Source organism: Vigna umbellata, chromosome 9 (genome assembly GCF_029865625.1).
Source record: "Vigna umbellata cultivar VRB3 chromosome 9, Vumbellata_1.0, whole genome shotgun sequence".
Taxonomy (NCBI): domain Eukaryota; kingdom Viridiplantae; phylum Streptophyta; class Magnoliopsida; order Fabales; family Fabaceae; genus Vigna; species Vigna umbellata.
In genome coordinates this window covers 39,479,209-39,499,595 of record NC_142173.1, presented here as the reverse complement: position 1 = coordinate 39,499,595, position 20,387 = coordinate 39,479,209, and the positions used below count along the sequence as shown (strand labels likewise).

The following is a 20,387-nucleotide window of genomic DNA, read 5'->3' as shown; positions in this document are numbered from 1 at the left end:
AGTCATTCCTTAAAAAGAAATTTTCAGAAAGAAAAGGTTAGGTCAAGAAAATGAGACATTGAGAATGTTACCCAATTCTCGACATGTTTACCACTGTTACCCAATTCTCCAACGCGTGTTACAGAACCCTAAACTTTCTCTAACAAAACCTCTAATTGCCATAAACATTTTAGTTTAATTAACTTTTCTTAATTTCTTTAATTTAAAAAAAAACAAAAAATTTACTTCATACTTGTTTATAAATATCTAACAATTTGTCACGTTATTTAAAAAAATAACATCAGCATGCAATTTGACGGTATAGTTCTAATTAGAACAAATTTTCAAAAGTCAAGAACCATTGAGACAAAAAAAAAACTAAAAGACTTATTTGAGATTTCAAAAAAAAAAAACCTGAAAATGAAAAATTTTAAACATTTTTCGAAATAGTTTATACAGAATTTTTAAAACCATATGAAAACCATGATCCGGAACACAGAATAAGGAATAGGTAGTTAGCATTAAACAATATAACTGCTAGTCTTGTATTGAATTCCGAATGTTATTGCATTGATGACTGTTGCATGATACCTGCAACTTGCGAATATAAAAATCTTTTCAATTCTACATTGAATTGGAACATAGATATAGTAGCAATTGTGACTGAGAAATGTTACGGGTGGCAATGTATAGTGACGACATCACTTTTCTTCACTTTTTTTTTTTTCTTTTACCTCAAACTTTTAAAAACCACTTTCATTCTTCATGATTCACCTTTGATTGAGCTGTCTCAATTGCAAATAATACTCATCTTGCAAGTGATTAACAGGTAATTACACTCCATTTAAAAAATAACTGAAGTTTGAAACAGAGTGAAAATAAGATAATCAGAACAAGAAATGAAAGAAAGACGTAAAAAAAAAGTTTATGGTAAAGGTGCACTTTTTTCAAATAGTCCAATTCAAAGTTATCAACCTTATAATTACTATTTGAAACATAATTTTGTTTTCCAGTTAGTAATCTAAAGGGCTTATTCAAATATTTCTGGAAATCTGATATGAAAAGTACACAGCAAAACACCGGAAGCGATGCAGTCTTTTTTTCACATCGTAGGATGCCCCAAAAAGGATATGGGATGCAGAATGGGAGAGCCTTTATTACTATTGCCCAAGGAAATATGAGAAACCTTGACATTTTAATCGAATCGAACCCAAGAAAAACCATCTAAAGAATTTCAATACAATTACACGTTTTCCAAGATAGAAGATTAGAAAAATGTCAAACTCAAAAGACACATCAAACATTCACTTATTCTTTATATTTCTTACAAAATAACTCCTGGTAACTTGAATATCGGAGAGTTCTCTGCAAATAAACTTCTCGAGAGAGAACCAAAACATGGAATTCTTCCCAGATCATCCAAAGAGCTCAAAAACGGAAGTTTTCCTCTTGCACATCTTGGAAGAAGAGCCCTCCTCTCCATTCCACCAAAGCTAATCCAAAATAATCAGCCTATATCTATCATCTAGCCCAGCAGTGAGAGAGGAATGATACAGTCTATTGTTGAAAAAGGGATTGGACAATTTTCAGCCCAGCAAGTCAGAGATTTCTACAAATACAAAGGTTTAATCCCGTGCAAAACTCGTGAGGTGGGCAGCCTCAATAATTAGTACCCATTGCATTGACGTATTTAATATATAGTTGAAAATAAGAATGATTTTATTCTTCTCAATCGTGTAAATTAAATTCTCCTTTCCGATAACAATTTAATCTTTTAAAATAGGAAAATAGGGAAACAAAATAATCTAGACATATGATCCATGGGATTTGAATCGATTACTTGTGCAAATCTAGACATATGAGTATACACAAGAGATTGATGTATATTAACATGAATCCATAAGAGTGGATTCTTTTGATGGATCTATCTAGTAAGCAAAAAATTTGAAAAATTATTTAAAACGAGAAAAAAGAAATAGATAAGAAGGTGAAGTAAGAATGTTATATAAGCATTTACAATATTGATGGTATGATTAGCAAACAAAAATAGTCAAACTGACAAAGGAAACAAAAGTGGCAGGATGTATTGAAATATTTTTGCTAAATTGACGATAAAATTCATTTAATCATGCAATCAATTATTGTATTTAGAAGATATAGGATCTGCAGTAAAAACAGAAAACTAGTCCAATAAATTGAATTAAAAGAAATTAGAGTTTCAAATAATATAATCACATAATAACGAATGTATTTAGAAACAACAATAAATATTGAATTAAAACAAAGTAATAACATAATAAAAATAATAATAATAATAACAATACTGATAATAATATTAATATTATTAATATTGATGATAATAATAATAATAATAATAATAATTATTATTTTAAAATATTATATTAAACTAAATATTTATTAAATTTTAATTTGAAAAAGAAAATTTTAAAAAATGTGTTTACCGGTTAACATACATTAATTTTAATTATTTTGATTTTGACATAACCAATTATTTTGACATAACTTATTATTATTATTAGAATTATTTTATTGTTTATAATAACAGCCCTGAAGAACATCATATCCAAGTCAACAAACATTTAATGAAAAGAAGTTAATTAATCATAAGCGTAGTTCACAGAATGTACATAAAACCTTGTAGAAAAAAAAAGGGAAGAACTAGATGTCAGTGAAGCTATTAAGCATAAACAGATTAATGTTAATAATCAACTTAGATTATGCATCAGTAAAAAAAAATGAAAAATTATTACACACGGAACCCTAATTTTCCATTCTACTTATTTTAAATTTAATTCAATTAATTTACATATCACATAAAATATATTTATTAAACTTTTACCCCACTACACTAAGCTAAAGCTAATTAAACAACATGGCACTCTTATTATTTTATCTAAAACACAAAATTCTCGTTTAAACCAAAAGTTCAAAGACCTCAACAAACAAGGTCTTATAAGAAGTAGTTAGTGCTTCTCAATTATTTGATTTATGTTTGTTAGAATAATTATTAAGTCTACCTATGATTAGTATAGCAGGACCTAAAATAGGTAGTTGTGTATTGGGTTATCTATAACGATTGTTCTTAGCAGTCTAGGACAATCTCTTCATCTTCCATCTACCTATTGTATCAGATTTTTATCTATATAAATAATAGAATTAAGAAGGATCTTCCAAGCCCTTTAGAACTATTTTTCTCTGTTTTAGATCTCAAGTATGTTTTATAAAATTTAAGTTTTACTAAATTTTATAAAACTAATTTGTAAAATAAAATTAATAATTTTATATTTATTTTATGTGAACATAATATTTTGAATGTGTGACTAAATATCAATAATGGTATAACAATAAAACAAAATAAGTAAAATAATAAACTTATAATAACAAATTTCATTATGATAAGTAATACAACTTATATTTTACCATAACAACAATATTATTAAAATGAAACCCCTCTTTCTAGGAAATACTTACTTGTGTCCCTTGCTTCTTATAAAAGTGAACTCTCTGGCATTGTCACCAATGCATTCCTTATATGTTTGGGCTGCGAGAGAGATTAGGGTTTCATACTTGGCCTTAAAATACAGTGGAACCTAAGCTCCTATTGAATGTCGTAAGTTTTCACAAATTGTAAACGTAAAGAAAATCTGTTCCCTAAATTTTATGGGCAAAATTCAGAGCTATTTGCACCCTCAAATTCTTGTTGACTTAAATTATATGCTATCATATCCTCTTCCCTGTTTTGGTTTCATTAATTTTCATCCCGGTTTCTTTTCTTGCAGTCTTCTTTAGTGTTGCCAATCTTTATTTCTTCCAATTAATGAGGTGGCATTGCAAACACCTATATATCATCATATTTTTTTACAAATGATTGCCCCCTAATTTGGAGGGTAGACGACCAATCTTTTGGCTTTACTTTTTTCATTCATTATCATTATTATTGTTAAACTCTAGGGAACAAAGAAGTGTTGAGTTGAGATCAAAGCGTGTGTTTCTAAGATAGTAGGAGTGCTTTATTTATATTGAGAAAAAGCTATCAATACAACAGATAGAGGAGATTTGATATCCTCCAATAACAAACGTAAGATGTGGGAATAAATAAAAATATTCCTAATAATATATATAATCTTGATATTTGTAATTATATAGAAACAACTCCTTATTTCTATAATTATAGGACTCCTCCCCAATCTGTGCCATATAGGTCATATGTGTCTAGCCTACTGCAAATATAATCTAGCCTTGGTTCTTTTAAAGATTTGGTGAATATGTCAAGCATTCTCAAGTATAGTTGACAAATCCAGTGGTGATGGAACTGTGTTTTTGTGAGACAACATTATTCCTTTATTTATATTGGGAAAAAGAAATCAATGCAATAAATAGAGGACATTTGATATCCTCCAATGACAAAGACAGGATATGAGAATAAATAAAATGTTTCTAATAATACGAATATAATCTAGATATTTTTTATGTAGGATCAATTTCTTATTTTTATAATTATTGTTAGAGATCTCATATCGACATATGACTGAATTGTAATATATATGTGGGTGTAAACTTCTCTTTACAAGTAGATTTTATAATATTGAGTTAGACTTAAAGTCTACCTTCTAATATGGTATTAAAGACTATTTGTGTGGTTTGTTAGACTTATCATGCTATTGGCTATCAGATGACCTCAAATATCTAGTTCCATGCTCGAGAAGTCCAATCCTTGGCGTGAGTGAGTATGTTGGAGATTCCATATCTACTAGAGATGTTGTTGAATTATAGTACATATATAGGTGCAAACTCATCTTATAAGTTTGTTTTGTGAGGTTAAATTAAGCTTGAAATTCACATTCTAATAAAAAAAATTAAATAAATGTATGTGGTTATGCCTCATGAATGTAAGTCTGAGGAGTTATATTTCTGTTACTATAGTATTCACTTAATATAGTATGGAAATATGTTAGCGATTAATTTAGATGATTTTGAAAGTGAGGAGTCGGTCAATTCTGTGGTTCATTGTTCTTTCCCATACTATGTTCACTACATGGAACAAACTATCCTTGCCACGGTGTTTACTAGTCAAAAGTAAAATTCCAATGATCACATAAAGGTACATACCTATGTCATGAACCAAGTCATGTAGTCTACATATCATGAAATTTCAGCTTTGGTTGTTAATTGATGATTATCTCATCAAGTGTATATATTATATGTCTGCTCAAAATGTTAACAAATCAACATGTAAATATAGATCGGAATATGCAGAAACCTACCAACTAAAAGCAACATCAGAATGTCGTCCAAAGTCTTCTGTTTAAATTATATCAGAATCTAGCCTAATGCTTTTTACTATGCAGACATTATAGTTGGCAATATCCTTGCGCACAGCTTCAAAAGAGAGAACATCAACCTACAAACGCCACATACTGAGAACATTTTTTCCAAAGTAATACAAAGATTGTATAACCGCAAGGCTAGTAGTACTATCTAGAAATTGTATTGGCCGTTATCTTAAGCCACAAGTAACTGCACATAGAAGAGTTACCTAATAGGGTAAAAACACAAACACAAGTTTTAGTGACAAATAGAATGCTAAGGAAATACTCATTAACAATTTTATTTTACCTTGGTACTGGGATGATTTTGCAAATACTCTGCTGTATATTCATGAGAAGCAGGGAAATGGGGTCCACAAAACAAAATTCGAGTGGTTTGTTTCTCGACATGCTTTACCAAGTTCCCATTACTCTCCATGATACCTCTTCTACAACATGAAGCAATATTGAAATAAGAAAAGAATGCAATTCAAACACTGCAATAAAGTCAACTTGTAGTTTAAGTTGGGTGTGTGGGATGGGTTGATGTAGCCTTTGAAATATAGGTAAATTGAAATTTGAAGGTAGAAGGAAAGAAAGAACGTACAAATGAATGTATTCGAAAAATGATTTGGTTGTCGTGCGATGAAGATGGTGCAAGCGTTGAGTGTGACTGAATGGATCAGAGAGTACTCTGTTTACGCCGCTTTTCTGTTCAGTATTACTCTGCTAGACATTTTATGTCATCAAATTCCAAGTTTGGAATACTTTTTGTATTATGTATAGGTTAGTAATATAATTTTATGTAATGTTTAGTTATGATTTGAATACTAATATAATTTAATGTAAATTTTTTATTATATGAAACTGAATGTTTATCTCCTCTTTAACTTTCATTCTACTTCTCTTCATCCATATTCAAAAGATAAAAGCTGGTAAACAACATAAAAACCCCTTTCATTTTTATTTAGTAGATTGACAATAAAATTCTTTTGTCACGGATTTTATAAAAAACCCTTCCGGATATTGAAATGAAACCATTTCTACCCTATCAAGCTCAATACCTAATTTTTCGGCTTCATCGCGAACATGGCGACCGATGGCATCATAAAAATTTACTTTATCGGCAAGAATTTGAGATAGAGTGAATTCTTTCCCGAACTCCAACATGCTCCTACTCAGTGCCGGCAACAATTTATCACAATAATCCACCCCTATCTTTTTAAGTAGGTTGACCAACATTTCAAACTGTGGTCGAGCCAGTAAATGTAATTCCACTTCTATCCGCTTCAAATCTCTAGTAAGAAGAGTAAAGCGTAATAAACTGATGGTTTCCCTAACCTCAATGAGGCTAGATATGTAAACGAATGGTGGTAGAAAATGAATCCCTAGAGTAAGGGAGAAAGTTGATTCAGTGAATCGATTAAAAACAACGGCATTATATTTGGGTTCTACGGTATAAAAATTGTTATAGGACGTTGTTGCTAACAGACCACCTACTTTCAGGGAAGAAGAAATTTTAAAAGAAGTTGAGATTTTTGAATGAAGAAATTTAAACCAAGACATGATAGCAGCGAAGATGAGTCGGGAAGGAAAAGGAGTAGAAAGAAAGAGTCTACTAGAAGAAGAAAAGGAAAGAGTTATTGTGACAGAGCAAAGAGGAAAGAGATATATATAATACGAAATTCTAAAATAAAATTAATTCAAAAGTAAAAAAAATGAAAAATTATTACATGGAACCCAAAATATATTGACAGTGTTAGATACATTTCAATGACTAGAATATATATATATATATATATATATATATTTCTAATTTGCTTTGTCCCTTGCCAGGTCTTCCATTAGACAAAGAAGGAACCCAAAATATTCTCTAGAACTCACTAGTGTTCAAGAACTTCTTGATGAGATTCATACAATTGTGACCTTGGTATGATTCTGGACTAATGTGTAATATATATTTTGGGTTCTGTGTAATAATTTTTCATTTTTTTTTACTTTTGAATTAATTTTATTTTAGAATTTCGTATTATATATATCTCTTTCCTCTTTTCCTCTGCCATAATAACTTTTTCCTTTTCTTCTTCTAGTAGACTCTTTCTTTCTACTCTTTCTCCTTCCCGACTCATTTTCGCTGCTATCATGTCTTGGTTTAAATTTCTTCATTCAAAAATCTCAACTTCTTTTAAAATTTCTTCTGCCCTGAAAGTAGGTGGTCTGTTAGCAACAACAGCCTATAACAGTTTGTATACCGTAGAACCCGGATATAATGCCGTTATTTTTAATCGATTCACTGAATCAACTTTCTCCCTTACTCTAGGGATTCATTTTCTGCCACCATTCGTTTACATTCCTAGCCTTATTGAGGTTAGGGAAACCATCACTTTATTACGCTTTACTCTTCTTACTAGAGATTTGAAGCGGATAGAAGTGGAATTACATTTACTGGCTCGACCACAGTTTGAAATGTTGGTCAACCTACATAGAAAGATAGGGGTGGATTATTGCGATAAATTGTTGTCGACACTGAGTAGGAGCATGTTAGAGTTCGGGAAAGAATTCACTCTATCTCAAATTCTTGCCGATAAAATAAATTTTTATGATGTCATCGGTCACCATATTCGCGATGAAGCCGGAAAATTAGGTATTGAGTTTGATAGGGTAGAAATGGTTTCATTACAACCTTGAGATTCAGGAAACAAGACAAATAGGAAAATTATCAAAGAGCATAAAAATCAAATACTAATCACTAATAACTCGTATGATTTGACTATATTAAAGAGGTAGGTTTTAGAAAGTGGATATTAAACCTAATTTGATCTCATAAAATTGGCTTGTTTGGTAAGTTTTGCACCCAATCACTAATAGTTTGACATTATCTTAAAAAGTATACTTTAATCTTAACACAACCTCAAAAAATCCGCTTGTGAGGTCCACACCCTTTCACTTATAGTTTATGTGAGATCCCAAAGAATAACTATGATATGATTTGATAGGAAATATCTTATAACATAATTTTGTTATTAGATATTGATTTCATTCATTATTATAGTATCTCTGCTTCAATACAAATAAATATATTCATTTTTGTACACAACACCAAAAATTCATTATAGGGTTAAATATGTTTTTGGTTTCTTAACTATAACAAAAAATTGCAGATGGTCCCGGCTTGAAACTTTGATTTTGTTTGGTCCCCCTACTTTCAAAAGCAATGGTTTTAGTCCTTCATTTCCAATGACGTAAAATTTTATTCTACATGACAAATGGCATTGCACTTAAGCTGCCATGTAAAGTGACACGTAGCTGCCACGTAAAGTGACACGTAGCTGCCACGTAAAGTGACGTGTGACAACCACAATTTTATCGTTTTGAAGTAAAATTATATTCCTCTCAGGTTTTCTCTTCTCAACATAATACGAAAGCAATATCACCTTTTGTGACTTGTTTTCTCACTATTCCTTTCAACATGATATCAAGAGGAGAAGCAAATTCAAATTTGTCTTCTCCTGGTGAGTCCACGGCTCTTAGGAGTAAATATTTGAGAAATCCAGCATGTTTTATGTTTCTATTGTTTTTTTCCTTCTATCACTGTTTAAGTTGAATGCACTACTCACTGAAAGTGTTACGGTTCATTGACAACAACTTTCTCATAAGCTTTTACAGGGAATGTTATTATTTACCAATGACAACTTTCCAACAAGTGTTTCTTCCAACTAACAATTATTTGTAATGTTAACATGTTAGGAAGGGAAATATTGAGAGAGAGAGGAATGTGCATTATAGAAGGGAATTCAGAAATAAAACAGGTAAAGTGGTTAGTTGTTTTGGGGGAGAGATTTTCTCAAAACGTCTATAAATAGTTTCCCTATGGGAGGTGTTAGGGAGCTATCTTTTTGGTATTGAAAGTCTTTGACTTTCGTACAGGGAATACCCTAAACTGAAAGGAAGCTTTTTACTTTGTAAACATTGTTCTTTTAGATACGTGAATAATTCAGTTTGGGAGTTTATCTCTGGTTCTTCTTTGCTTTGTTTATCTGGTCTTTGTTTCAAGGTTCCCAACATAACATTTATTTGACGATTGTTGTTTACCGCCAACATTTTTCCAATGCGCACCATTTATTGCCAATGTTTGTCTGGGGTGTAATCCTTTGACATTTTTCCAAAATGTATTGTTTACCACAAACGTTTTCCTAGATAGTATTGTTGACATTTTTTCGGCAAAGATTGTTTATTGTTGATATTTTTCTGACAATGTTGTCTATCTTTGACGTTTTTTTGGCAAGTAGCATCTACCAACAATGTTTTTCTAACAAGTATTGTCAATGTTTCTCTAACCATATAAATGTTCAGCTTGAAGAGGGGTGTTAAAGATATGATTTGAAAGGATGAAGTACATTGATGATTGATTGTCACTTTGATATAGAGACCGTCATGGTCTGGAAATGTGTACAAGCTTTGTCATTATTTACTTTGTCAACTTTGGCAACCAACTAGTAGACATGTTTGCTAAGTCTCTCAAGAGATCTTATGTTGATGACATTTGTAACAAGTTTGTCTAACATGATAATATATACTCCATCTTGAGTAAGAGTCTTAGAGATATGATTTGGTTACATTAAATAGGTTACCAAATATTTTCCATTATTAGACATTGATTTCATTCCTTATTATTGTATCTCTTTTCCATTATAAACAAAAATACCAATGTGTGTACCTAACACGGAATTCATTATATATAATCTATATTCCTTATCTGTTTCCCCCTTTTCAAAGTGATATCATACTTCATGACCTGTTTTGTCGCTAATCCTTTCAACAATAGAAATATACAACTCCTAAATAGAATATATATTTTCATTCATCTCCCTTATGTTGGAGCAAACTTGATATTTGTCTCCTAAATAAAATTCTATCCTCATCTCCATTGAATAACAAGTATACCAATACCCACCCAAATATTAATTAAATTACAGAAAATAAAAATAAAAGTGGAAGAAGCATGATATTATCAAGAACTCAATGCCAGAAAGACAATTTTTCTTCTCTCTAATGCTAAATAACAACGAAGAATTCTAATTGCATAAATTTCAAAATAGAGTACAAAATAAGGTAAGAATATTTTAGTAATTTAAAACAGAGAAGGAGTGGGGACAAGACAGATATGTACACACTAATTCTCATCCCAATAGTCAATTTAAAATCACATATATTATGCATACTCATACTCATACCCAGTCAATCCTAGTATTCCCCATCAACTTTGAGACATTCAGACAATTTACACTTAACAATGAAAATGAGATGAACAATATTAAGAGATAGAGATGCTAAAGAGAACACAAGAAATACATAAAGTAACAAAAACAAGATAAAAAACTCAAACAAAACATACTAAAATAATTAAGAATGTACGATTATTGAAACCAACTAATATTATGAGTTTTAGCTTAGTTAGATATAAAAACGTAAATGAAATATATGGGAACCACCTTACATTACAGCATTCAAACTAGCACTCATTTCAAGATTTCTATCAGACGTAATTTGTGTGTAGACATGTAATCTTCCAGCAGGATCTAATGAATCTGTTCTAACCATCTTATGTACAGGAACTTTCAATGGTCTTGAAGCTATCATCATAAAAGTTATGATAAGCCAAAAAAAAAGGTATGCAACATAAGACACAAGAAAATGCATCAAACCTGTTGGAATAGGGCTGAGGTCAACCTCCATACTTATATTAATACGAGGTAGTGGAGATTGTGTCTGCCATAGTAGAGAAGTATGCAAAGAAAAAAGTGTTTGAATTAATGAGAAAAATTATGATGCAGACCAGAATATGGATTCATGTTTGCATAAACCATTAATTACTAGAAATGAAGAGATGTTTTAGTATTTACAGTTGATACAGGATATGTTCATGAGATAAAGGTTGGGGATAACTTGATACATGAATATTAATTCAAGAACTTGTTGGAGCATATAATTAAGTAGAACTTTAGTAAAGTTTGGTTTCATTTAAAGAAAGAATCAACCTGATTATTAGTTAAAATAAAGTGATAGAGGACACGACCATACGAAAGGTTTAACTAAATTGAAAAAGCCTAAAAAATTCAAAAATTGAGTTATGGAGACCCAAGAACGTCAAAAACCATTTTTTAAATGCATGAAGCTGACTTTGGTTCTGTTGGAATCAAAGACATACAAAGCGTTTTAGGCTCTTTTGTATTCCTACACGCTCTACAAGTTTAATACTCTTTGATTTGCAATGTTCATGTTCCTGTGCTCCAACTATCATACATTCACTCCGAATTATCTATTAACTAACAAGTTATCTTGTGTTGGAAAATTTAGAGACCTAGTAAAAAACACAATGCTTGGGCAATAAAGTTATCATTGCTTTAAATAAAAAAACATAAAGAATGTTTGTTGTAACCAATGTTAGGTAGGTGGAAATACTTCATGTTCGAAGGAATTAGACATAGCTCAATTTATGAGTGAATTGATATAAAATCTATTATATTTTCTTCTATTTCCTTTCCTAACACTTTAGCTTCAAACAAATCCTGTGTATGCATGCATATTAACGTCATCCATTGATGAAAAAGTTTTCAAAGTTTAATTACACAAAAGCCATCCCCCCTTCATGTCCACCTTTATTTCTTTCATGTATCTTACAAAGTGTTTTAGGTGTAACTACACTATAAAACCAGCTTGTTTATATTGCATCTTGACGCTATCTCTAGTTGATAAGGGATTTGGGTTTTCCCTAATACATCCCCTCACGTTCCAGTACAATTAGATTTGGTGTACATAGATAACATGTATGATACTGTCATAGATTTGGTGTAACTACAAAACCTTTTCTGTTTACCCATTTGTCTATATCAACCATCTACCATAGTTTTAAAAAATATAGGTTTCCACCTATCTCAAAAACTTCAATAAAAAAGAAATAGGGAACCAAATGGCTGAAACTAACTAAAACAAAATAAATGAAGGATTGCAAAAGCACCACCGTTTTATGGTTTAATCTTAGGCAGCAAACAATAATGTCAGCCTTCCTAGCAAAGATCACGTTCTATCATCTTCAAAAAAAAAAGTAAAGAACATCTAATGAAATAGATGAAAAAATTAGGCTTTTTACAAGTTATGGTCCACAACAATTGGAAAGGAAGAAACTTCTGCTTAATTTGCTAGCGTCTTGCGCGTATGAAGCCAGCTACGCCTTGTAGGCGTAAGGCGTACATCAAATGCCTGTAAACGCTTTGCTAAATCCATTCCAATATTCCCAAAAGCCCAAAATGAATATCTACATTATCATTAAAAATTAGTTTTCTACAAACAGTAAATCAATTCTACTGATTTTCCTCCTATTCTGTTTTATTGTTTTTCTCAAACACTTTAACTGACTCACTTACTATCCAAACTAGAACAAATTACAAAGCTTTGTCAATCCAAATTAATTTTTCAAGGGATGAAATGAAATTACTTGTCAGTTGATAATTACTAAATTGATGATAAAGTTCATTTAACCACACAATCAAGTATTGTGTTTAGATGACATAGGATCTAAAGTAAAAACAGAAAACTAATTCCAACAAGGAAACAAAACAAAATGATCAGCCATGTGTTGCCACCACATTATTGACCACATTATTGAGACATAAGTGTTGTGTTAAGGTTTGATAATGGTAACGGACACACCAGACTCACCTGCTTATGCTCTATCCCTAGTGAGAACCACCTTTAAGAAGGCGACGTCATCTATAGCGATGTTAAAATCTTCGGCACGACGGATTAAACCGTCGCGGACGAGGGCGCAGACCCGAGAATAATCGGTGAGAAATTCCTCTGCTTTGACTTCAGAGATAACGTCCGGGAGCACCTCGTAGACGATGGTGACAAATTCCTGAGAGACAATGTCTTTCATCACCTCGTTGACCACGCTAGGAAAAATTTTCTTATCATAGGCATTCTTAACCATGAAGGGGAGTTTGGTGATGTCGGGGTGAGAGAGGACGAGTAATTGGATGTCGGCCATTCGAAGGTCTTTGGTGGTTGTCTTAATGTTCATTTTGTGACAGCGTCGACGGACATAAAAGATATAGGGCTTCTCGATCCATGGAATTCATAAGCCCGATAAGAGTTAGTTACTAATTCTAATTCTAGTTGATTTTATTATATTTTTAAATAATCATTAATGTTTTTTAATACAAAATAAACTAATTTACATTCTAATTGATTTTATTATATTTTTTAATAATCATTAATTTTTTTCCAATATAAAATGAAAATGGGAAAAACGTTGTAAACGTGTGTCAGTTATATCCGTGCGATACGCAAGAGATATTATAAATATTTAATATTTAATTTTAATTATACATATTATATTTAAAAAATTAATTAAATATATTGCAATTAAAAAAATTAATATAATAACAACCAATAAATTAATAAATGATTAAATGTTTTTGTAGAATAATTTTAGATGTTAAACATATTGAATAAAATAAGTGATCTTTGTGAAAAAAATATATGGTATGTTATTTGTAATAAATAATTACATATTTTTTATATGATAAATACTTAAATATTTAGAAATTATTGAATTATAAATGATAAGTATTTATTATTTGATTTGAATTTAATGTTGCATAATAGAGAGTAAAAAAAAATATAAACGTAAATAAGTTATAAAGATGGATAAAGTTCATTATCCTGAATTTTATATAACCAACCTATGTATCAAGATAGATTTGAAAAATAGATAAAGGTTAAACTACTTATTTATGTGACTTTTTTTCAGTAATTGACTTTTTGCCGTTAAATTGACTTTAATAGATTAAGTTTTTTATAACCTGACATTGACGTGATAAGTTTATTATATGTGACATTAGAACATGTTGTTACATAAAGTTTTATTACATTATATATTTAACAATTAGGTTTTTTTATAATAAACCTAAATTAGGATTCATTATCTTCAACCCTAATAATTAATGCTTAGGGTTGATAACGAAATTAGGGTTCATAAACCCCAAAATTTTTTAAATATGAAATTAAGCACCACCAAATTCCAAATTAGGGTTTTATATAATCAACCCAATGAAGACCAGCTTTTTCTAGCACTAACTGAGACCCAACATTCAGCACATCAACAAGAGCTTCAATCTTCTCCAAGTTTGGCAACGATTGCTCAGTGAAAGCAACCTTAACCACTTCTTTCACAATCACCGTGGTAACCCCATTTGTAACACCCAAATAATTTAAAGGGTATTACTGGTAGTAGAGACTAAATTAATTTGATATCTGATATAAACAATCAAACTTTATTTCAATTCCTCCAAAGTACAATACAATACTTAACATAAATTTGAAATTAAACTTATAAGTCTTATACAACATATTTTTCCAATGCAAATTTATTCTTTTTACAAAAATCCCTGAAAGGTTTTCCCCGCATCTCTCTCATCATCTCTAAGCCTTTTCAACCGCATCTGCAACATTATCTGCTCATATATAACATGAGTTATATGATCATAGTACAAACAAATAAGAGTAAGCCAACCATATCATACAATCATTAAACTTACTTATAATATAAATGTTTCAATCATGTATTTCTGCAATTTATAAATACCATTATCCCTATGTCATTAATCCATTTTTTTTCTTAATTTCTTCAAAATCCTCTTTTTCATTTTCATAAACCTTACAAGTATACCATGCTTACTCACGAAGCCTTATGGTCAGACTGCTCTCTGCCTCCTTCCTTAAGCCTTACTTGTATACTATGTCTTACTTTCTGAAGTCTTATGGTCATACCTCTCTCTGCCTGCTTCTATAAAACTTACGAATCATATGTTTATGTCAAAGCCTTATGGTCAAACCACTTTCTGCCTGCTTTCATAAACCTTGGGTGTTACTTTGCTCATATCAACCTCTCATGGTATAAACCGAACATACTACTCCCAGTAGTAAACATCATTTCATAAGTAATGATTTCTTATATCCACTCCAACATTTCATAAAATCAACAATTCATACCCTCTTATCCACCTAACTCAATCATGTTCATTCTTTAATCATAAATTGACAATAACCCGTTTTGGTGTCAATAAATTAAACATATTGCCAGATACCATACTTCATATTATAAACTCATTTTTTCCCATAACGAGTATAACTCAACATATTTTCACCAATCAAAGGTCATAGATCAGCCAAAATACATCAACATATCTTAGGAACTACATATTAAAGTTTGGGCTCAATGTAACGATAAATGAAATATATATGAAGTTTTTACCATGATAACTTAAGAATAAAAATATAGTGTTCATCCTACTTTTCAAAATTTCGAAATTTATTTCTCAACACATAGACTTCTAATTACAAATCCGAACGGTCAAATTATAGTAATATATCTTAGGAATCATACATCAAATTTTCAGGTTGATCTAACGGTCAAATAAAACATAATCTATATTTTACCGAGAGGACTTAGTAACACAATAATAGGGGTAATTAATTTACTCAAACATGTAGAACTTATTTCTCCAAGTACACACTCTTAATTAATGATCCGAACGGTCAAAATAAAAAAATAGGTCTTAGGATTCATATATTAAAATTTTAGCTAAATCCAACGGTAAAAACAATTAAAAGGAATGTTTTACCACAGTAACTCGAAAATAAGAAAAATTATAATCATGAAAACTAAATTTACACAAGTGAATAGATAACTACCATTATCAAAATTTTTACATGTTCATAACTCATATTCATGATCATAATATGTATAAATATCATATGTAAGAAAGTATTAGCTCCCCTACCATCAAAATAATCTTAATATAAAAAATTCAAGGGAAACAAGAAGTTGAATCTGGCAGAGTCGGTTAGACAACTTCCCATCCTTCCAGAAAGATGCAATAAAAAAATAGATAAAACAATAAAATTTCTAGGGAAACAAGAAGTTGAATCTGGCATAGCCGGTTAGACAACTTCTCATCCTTCCAAAAATACAATATAAATAAGAAATAAAAGGTCTGGGGAAACAAGAAGTTGAATCTGGCAGAGCCGGTTAGGCAACTTCTCGTCCTTCCAAAAATGTAAAGAGATAAGGAACAATAAAAGGTCTGGGAAAACAAGAAGTTGAATCTGGCAGAGCCGGTTAGACAACTTCTCGTCCTTCCAACAATACAAAAGAAACAAATAAATGTTCTAAGTAACAATAACGTACAATTAGCATAACATAATCAATATCACGTTTTACAACTATCAAACTTGGTCTCATCACAAAAATATGTTCTCATTCAAAATTCAAGATCATCCAGAAATAAAATACTCCATATTCAAGATTTAGGATTAGACAAAAGAAAAGTATTGTATACTCAAGATTCAAGAGTAGCTTCCCTTACCTCTATTACAGACTAAATCTTCTCGTTCTCCGAAAACTTCCAAAATGTCCCCTTTGCAACTAGAAATTCTTCCAACTCTCTTCTCTCAAAATTTTTCTAAGTTTTTTGTGTAAATTTTCAGCCTCCCCCCTTGGCTATTTATAGCAAAAAAAAAATTTACTATTCATTTTTACTATTCATTTTAACTATTCATTTTTCTATTCATTTTACTATTACAAAAATAATTTTTTATTCACAATTTGATGAATTTTGATCTCTTATGACTCAAGGCAGCGTGGAATACTTATCCTTTCCACAAATTATATTTTTTTTACTATTCACTTTTTACTATTCACAATTTACTATTCACTTTTTACTTTTTTTTTCTAGTATCTGAATTACAAATATTTTCAAGGGTCTTACACCATTACCCCTGTATTTGGAACCGATAACATAGTCAAGTTCCAAGGATCTGTTCCTACTTTGATCATGCTCTGAATTGGAGGAAAGAGAAACACCCAATAACACGATCGTTCAGGCATATTACTCTGCACCATGCAAACTTGTTGGCTATGTTTTGGATGAAATTGATGCCCTCTTCTTTGCTACTATAAGGATCCCAAGTGCAGAAAGGTTCCACCTTTTCATCGGAGGTCATCATCCAGGTCAGATAGCTCAAGGGGTCGAAGAGATATTTGACTCAAATTGGCACCTTCTTTTTCTTCTGATTTTTTCATGGGTTGATGATGGAGTTCTAAATTTTACTTGTGATTTGTTGCAGCTTGAAGCAACTGAGATTTTTTCTTTTCTTGATCTGCTTCTTTTTTTGGGTTTCTTGTGAAGATTGGTGTTAATGAATAAAAATAAAAATAGTATCAAGATTTATGGTTTCAGAGATAGTATCAAGATGTATGGGATTGGAAACGGAGGTGGCGAGAAGGAGAGAAAAGGGTTGGTGAATGAATCAGTGTTTCTGTGTTGTCCTGTTGATAAGTTGTTGTTGAAGCTATCAAATTAATACTACTTTTCAAGGCAACTTCAGTATTGCCAAGTAGTATTCAAGAAAGTAGATAGGGTTAAAGTAACCCTGAGTCGTCTCCCAACGAATACAGAATTGCCTTTTAATATTTGAATCTTATGAATGCAGTGCAATGTTCAAGAATAAAAATGATGTTTGGAGAAGGTTTAAAGAACAAATAAGAAACTTAAAAACGATTATAATGAAATAGGCTAATTCCACTCTTTTCCAAGATAGATTTATCATCGATTATTCACAAATAATTATTTAATTGATTATTATTTAACTTTCAAATTAATTAAAGTACATTCTTAATTAATTTGAGGGCGATCATGCACTTAACCAAAGTAAATTATCAATCAAATGCACTTAATTATTATTTCTCGAAGGAACACTTGAGAATTTACATACTACAATTTTGAAGCACGGTAAACGTACGAATAAGATACCGAAAATGATTGGTGAAATAACAAGCCATCCTAGTAATTGCAAAAGTTTGATAAACAAGGGATTTTAAAATTTGAGTAGTTCAAATTTAAGAAAGGCATCAATCATGATACTGCAAAAAGCAAAATGATTCAAGCCAAGAATAACTTAGTCATCAGACTTCTTCAGGAGTTTACTTTGTTAAAAGATAAAAATTTAGCTCATGTTATTGAAATATCAATGATTGTAACACTACGAGAAAGAGGAAGTCGTAAAAACCGAAGAGGCCGTGTCACCGAAGTGGACTTTGTCCTAATGTTCATATTGTAAAAAAATGGATTATACCAAACTATTATTCTTTGCATGGTTTTCCAAACAAAATTATTTGTGTCTAAATATGATAATTTGGAATCTAAAATTTATAATAAAAAGTATCAAGAATTTTTAAAATACAATTTTAGAAAATCTATCAATCTTGGTCAATTTCATGCATTTCTTAGTGAAAAGTCATAGTCCATGATTCTTGATTAAGATGTTTTATACCATATATCGAGTAACATATCTTCATTTTTCCTTTTTTTTCTATAAAAAATATACTTATTTTATTATTGTTTTTTATGGATCGAAAGTAGCATATTAAGGAATTGATAAAGTTTATTTATCTCCTTTGTTGGAAGTCTCACATTCATTAAAAATAAGGTCAATTAACAATATATATGTGGATACAAATCTCATCTGACAAGCCGATTTCGTGAAGTTGACTTAGACTTAAAATTTATTTTTTAACGTGGTATCCGAGTCTGGTTAGAACCTATCCTAGAAAAATTTGATGCTTGTTGAGTCTATTGTTCCACCATCCTAAATAGTAATAGCATTTAAAGCCCTATAGTTAGTACATACCCTTCAAGAACCATCTTTCTTCTTGACCAAGATTATTAGAGGAGAGAAAGGACTACTGCTTGGTTGAATGATGCCTTCCTTCAACATGTTTTCCACCAACTTTTCAATTTCTTCCTTCTGACTATGAGGATACTTATAAGGTCTGACTTTAACAGGGTTGGAGCCTTTTAACATTGGTATGTCATGGACATGAGACCTATGCGGGGGTAAACTAGAAGGGTTGCTAAACACTGAACTGTATGTATTTAGCAAAAGTGCCAATTCTAGTTTCATTTCAATAGGAATTTCAAGCAAGGAAGAAGGAATAACATCCTCTTGAACCATTTGCATGTTGTACACTTCAGCTATAGCATTTATGTTGACATTCTTTGTATGTGATGTAATTGGGCTGTATTAGGAAGATGATCATTGTCACCTTGTAATGTACTAAATTTTTCACCTTGTAAAAACTTGATTTGAAGTGTCTCATAATTTGCCAAGTGAGAGCCAGTGGTTTTGAGCCAACTAACACCCAATATGAGGTTTGCACCAGAAATTGGTAACAAAAACGCGGATAACTGAAAGACATTGCCTTGAGCTTGTAATTTTAAGTCTTGAATCAATCCCTCTAACTCCATATAATTTCCATTACCCGCCATGACTACAAACTTTGGAGCTTGAACAATTGGGAGTTTTAAGAACTTTGCCACCCTTGGCTGAAGAAAATTATCTGAGCTGCCTCGATTAATCAACATTATGACTGACAAATTGCCTATATAAGCCTGGAATTTTATTGTCCATACTGCCAAACCTCCTTTTAAAGAATTCAAGGATAGGTGATGGGCGTTCATGTTTGATGTATCTTATTTTACGGTATCATATGGTGGTTCTTTCTCCCTTTCCTGTTCTTCTTCACCAAGTTGCAACACAAAACATTGTCTATTAGGACACTTATGGTTGAAGGAAAAATTTTCATCACAGAAATAACACAAACATTTTTCACGTCTCAATGGCATTTCAACAGGGCTTATCCTCTTGACATTGGGGTTTTTAGTTGGGGCCCCAGTGGTGTGGGTAATAAGGGTGGTGCAATTGATTTGACCTCAGATAAAGGTTGTTTAAGTATGTTTCTGGAAGATGAGCTGTAAGGGGTTGAGGAGACTAATGATGTTGTGAATCTGGTGGAGTATGAGGGTGATGACTTGGTTATATTTGTATATTTTTCCTTATATAATTTGGCCAAAGCTATGACTCTTAACAAAGTTGATGGGGTTATGGCCACTTCCCGTTTAATGTCAACATTTAGGCCACTAATAAAACAATTGAGAACAACTTCTTTCGTCAAAATTC

The 20,387-nt window shown here is 31.1% G+C and overlaps 1 long non-coding RNA gene and 2 pseudogenes across 4 annotated transcripts; all 3 read right to left on the bottom strand.

The window, feature by feature from the left end:
- Positions 1 to 5,129: 5,129 nt before the first annotated feature.
- Positions 5,130 to 13,444, bottom strand: LOC148193489 (uncharacterized). Of its 4 annotated transcripts, none has more exons than XR_015782129.1 (5): positions 13,026 to 13,444; positions 11,012 to 11,075; positions 5,914 to 10,939; positions 5,617 to 5,755; positions 5,130 to 5,536 (listed from the first exon to the last, which is right to left on the bottom strand). It is a non-coding gene; the product is annotated as an uncharacterized LOC148193489 (long non-coding RNA). The 4 variants fall into 4 exon arrangements; XR_015782130.1 differs by having other exon boundaries at positions 5,130 to 5,755; positions 5,914 to 6,032; positions 10,799 to 10,939; positions 13,026 to 13,442; XR_015782131.1 differs by having other exon boundaries at positions 5,130 to 5,755; positions 5,914 to 6,032; positions 10,804 to 10,939; positions 13,026 to 13,442.
- A 949-nt stretch (positions 13,445 to 14,393) lies between these two features.
- On the bottom strand, positions 14,394 to 18,210 carry LOC148193488 (uncharacterized; annotated as a pseudogene).
- Positions 18,211 to 19,061: 851 nt separating this feature from the next.
- LOC148193487 (uncharacterized) lies at positions 19,062 to 19,888 on the bottom strand (annotated as a pseudogene).
- Positions 19,889 to 20,387: the final 499 nt, after the last annotated feature.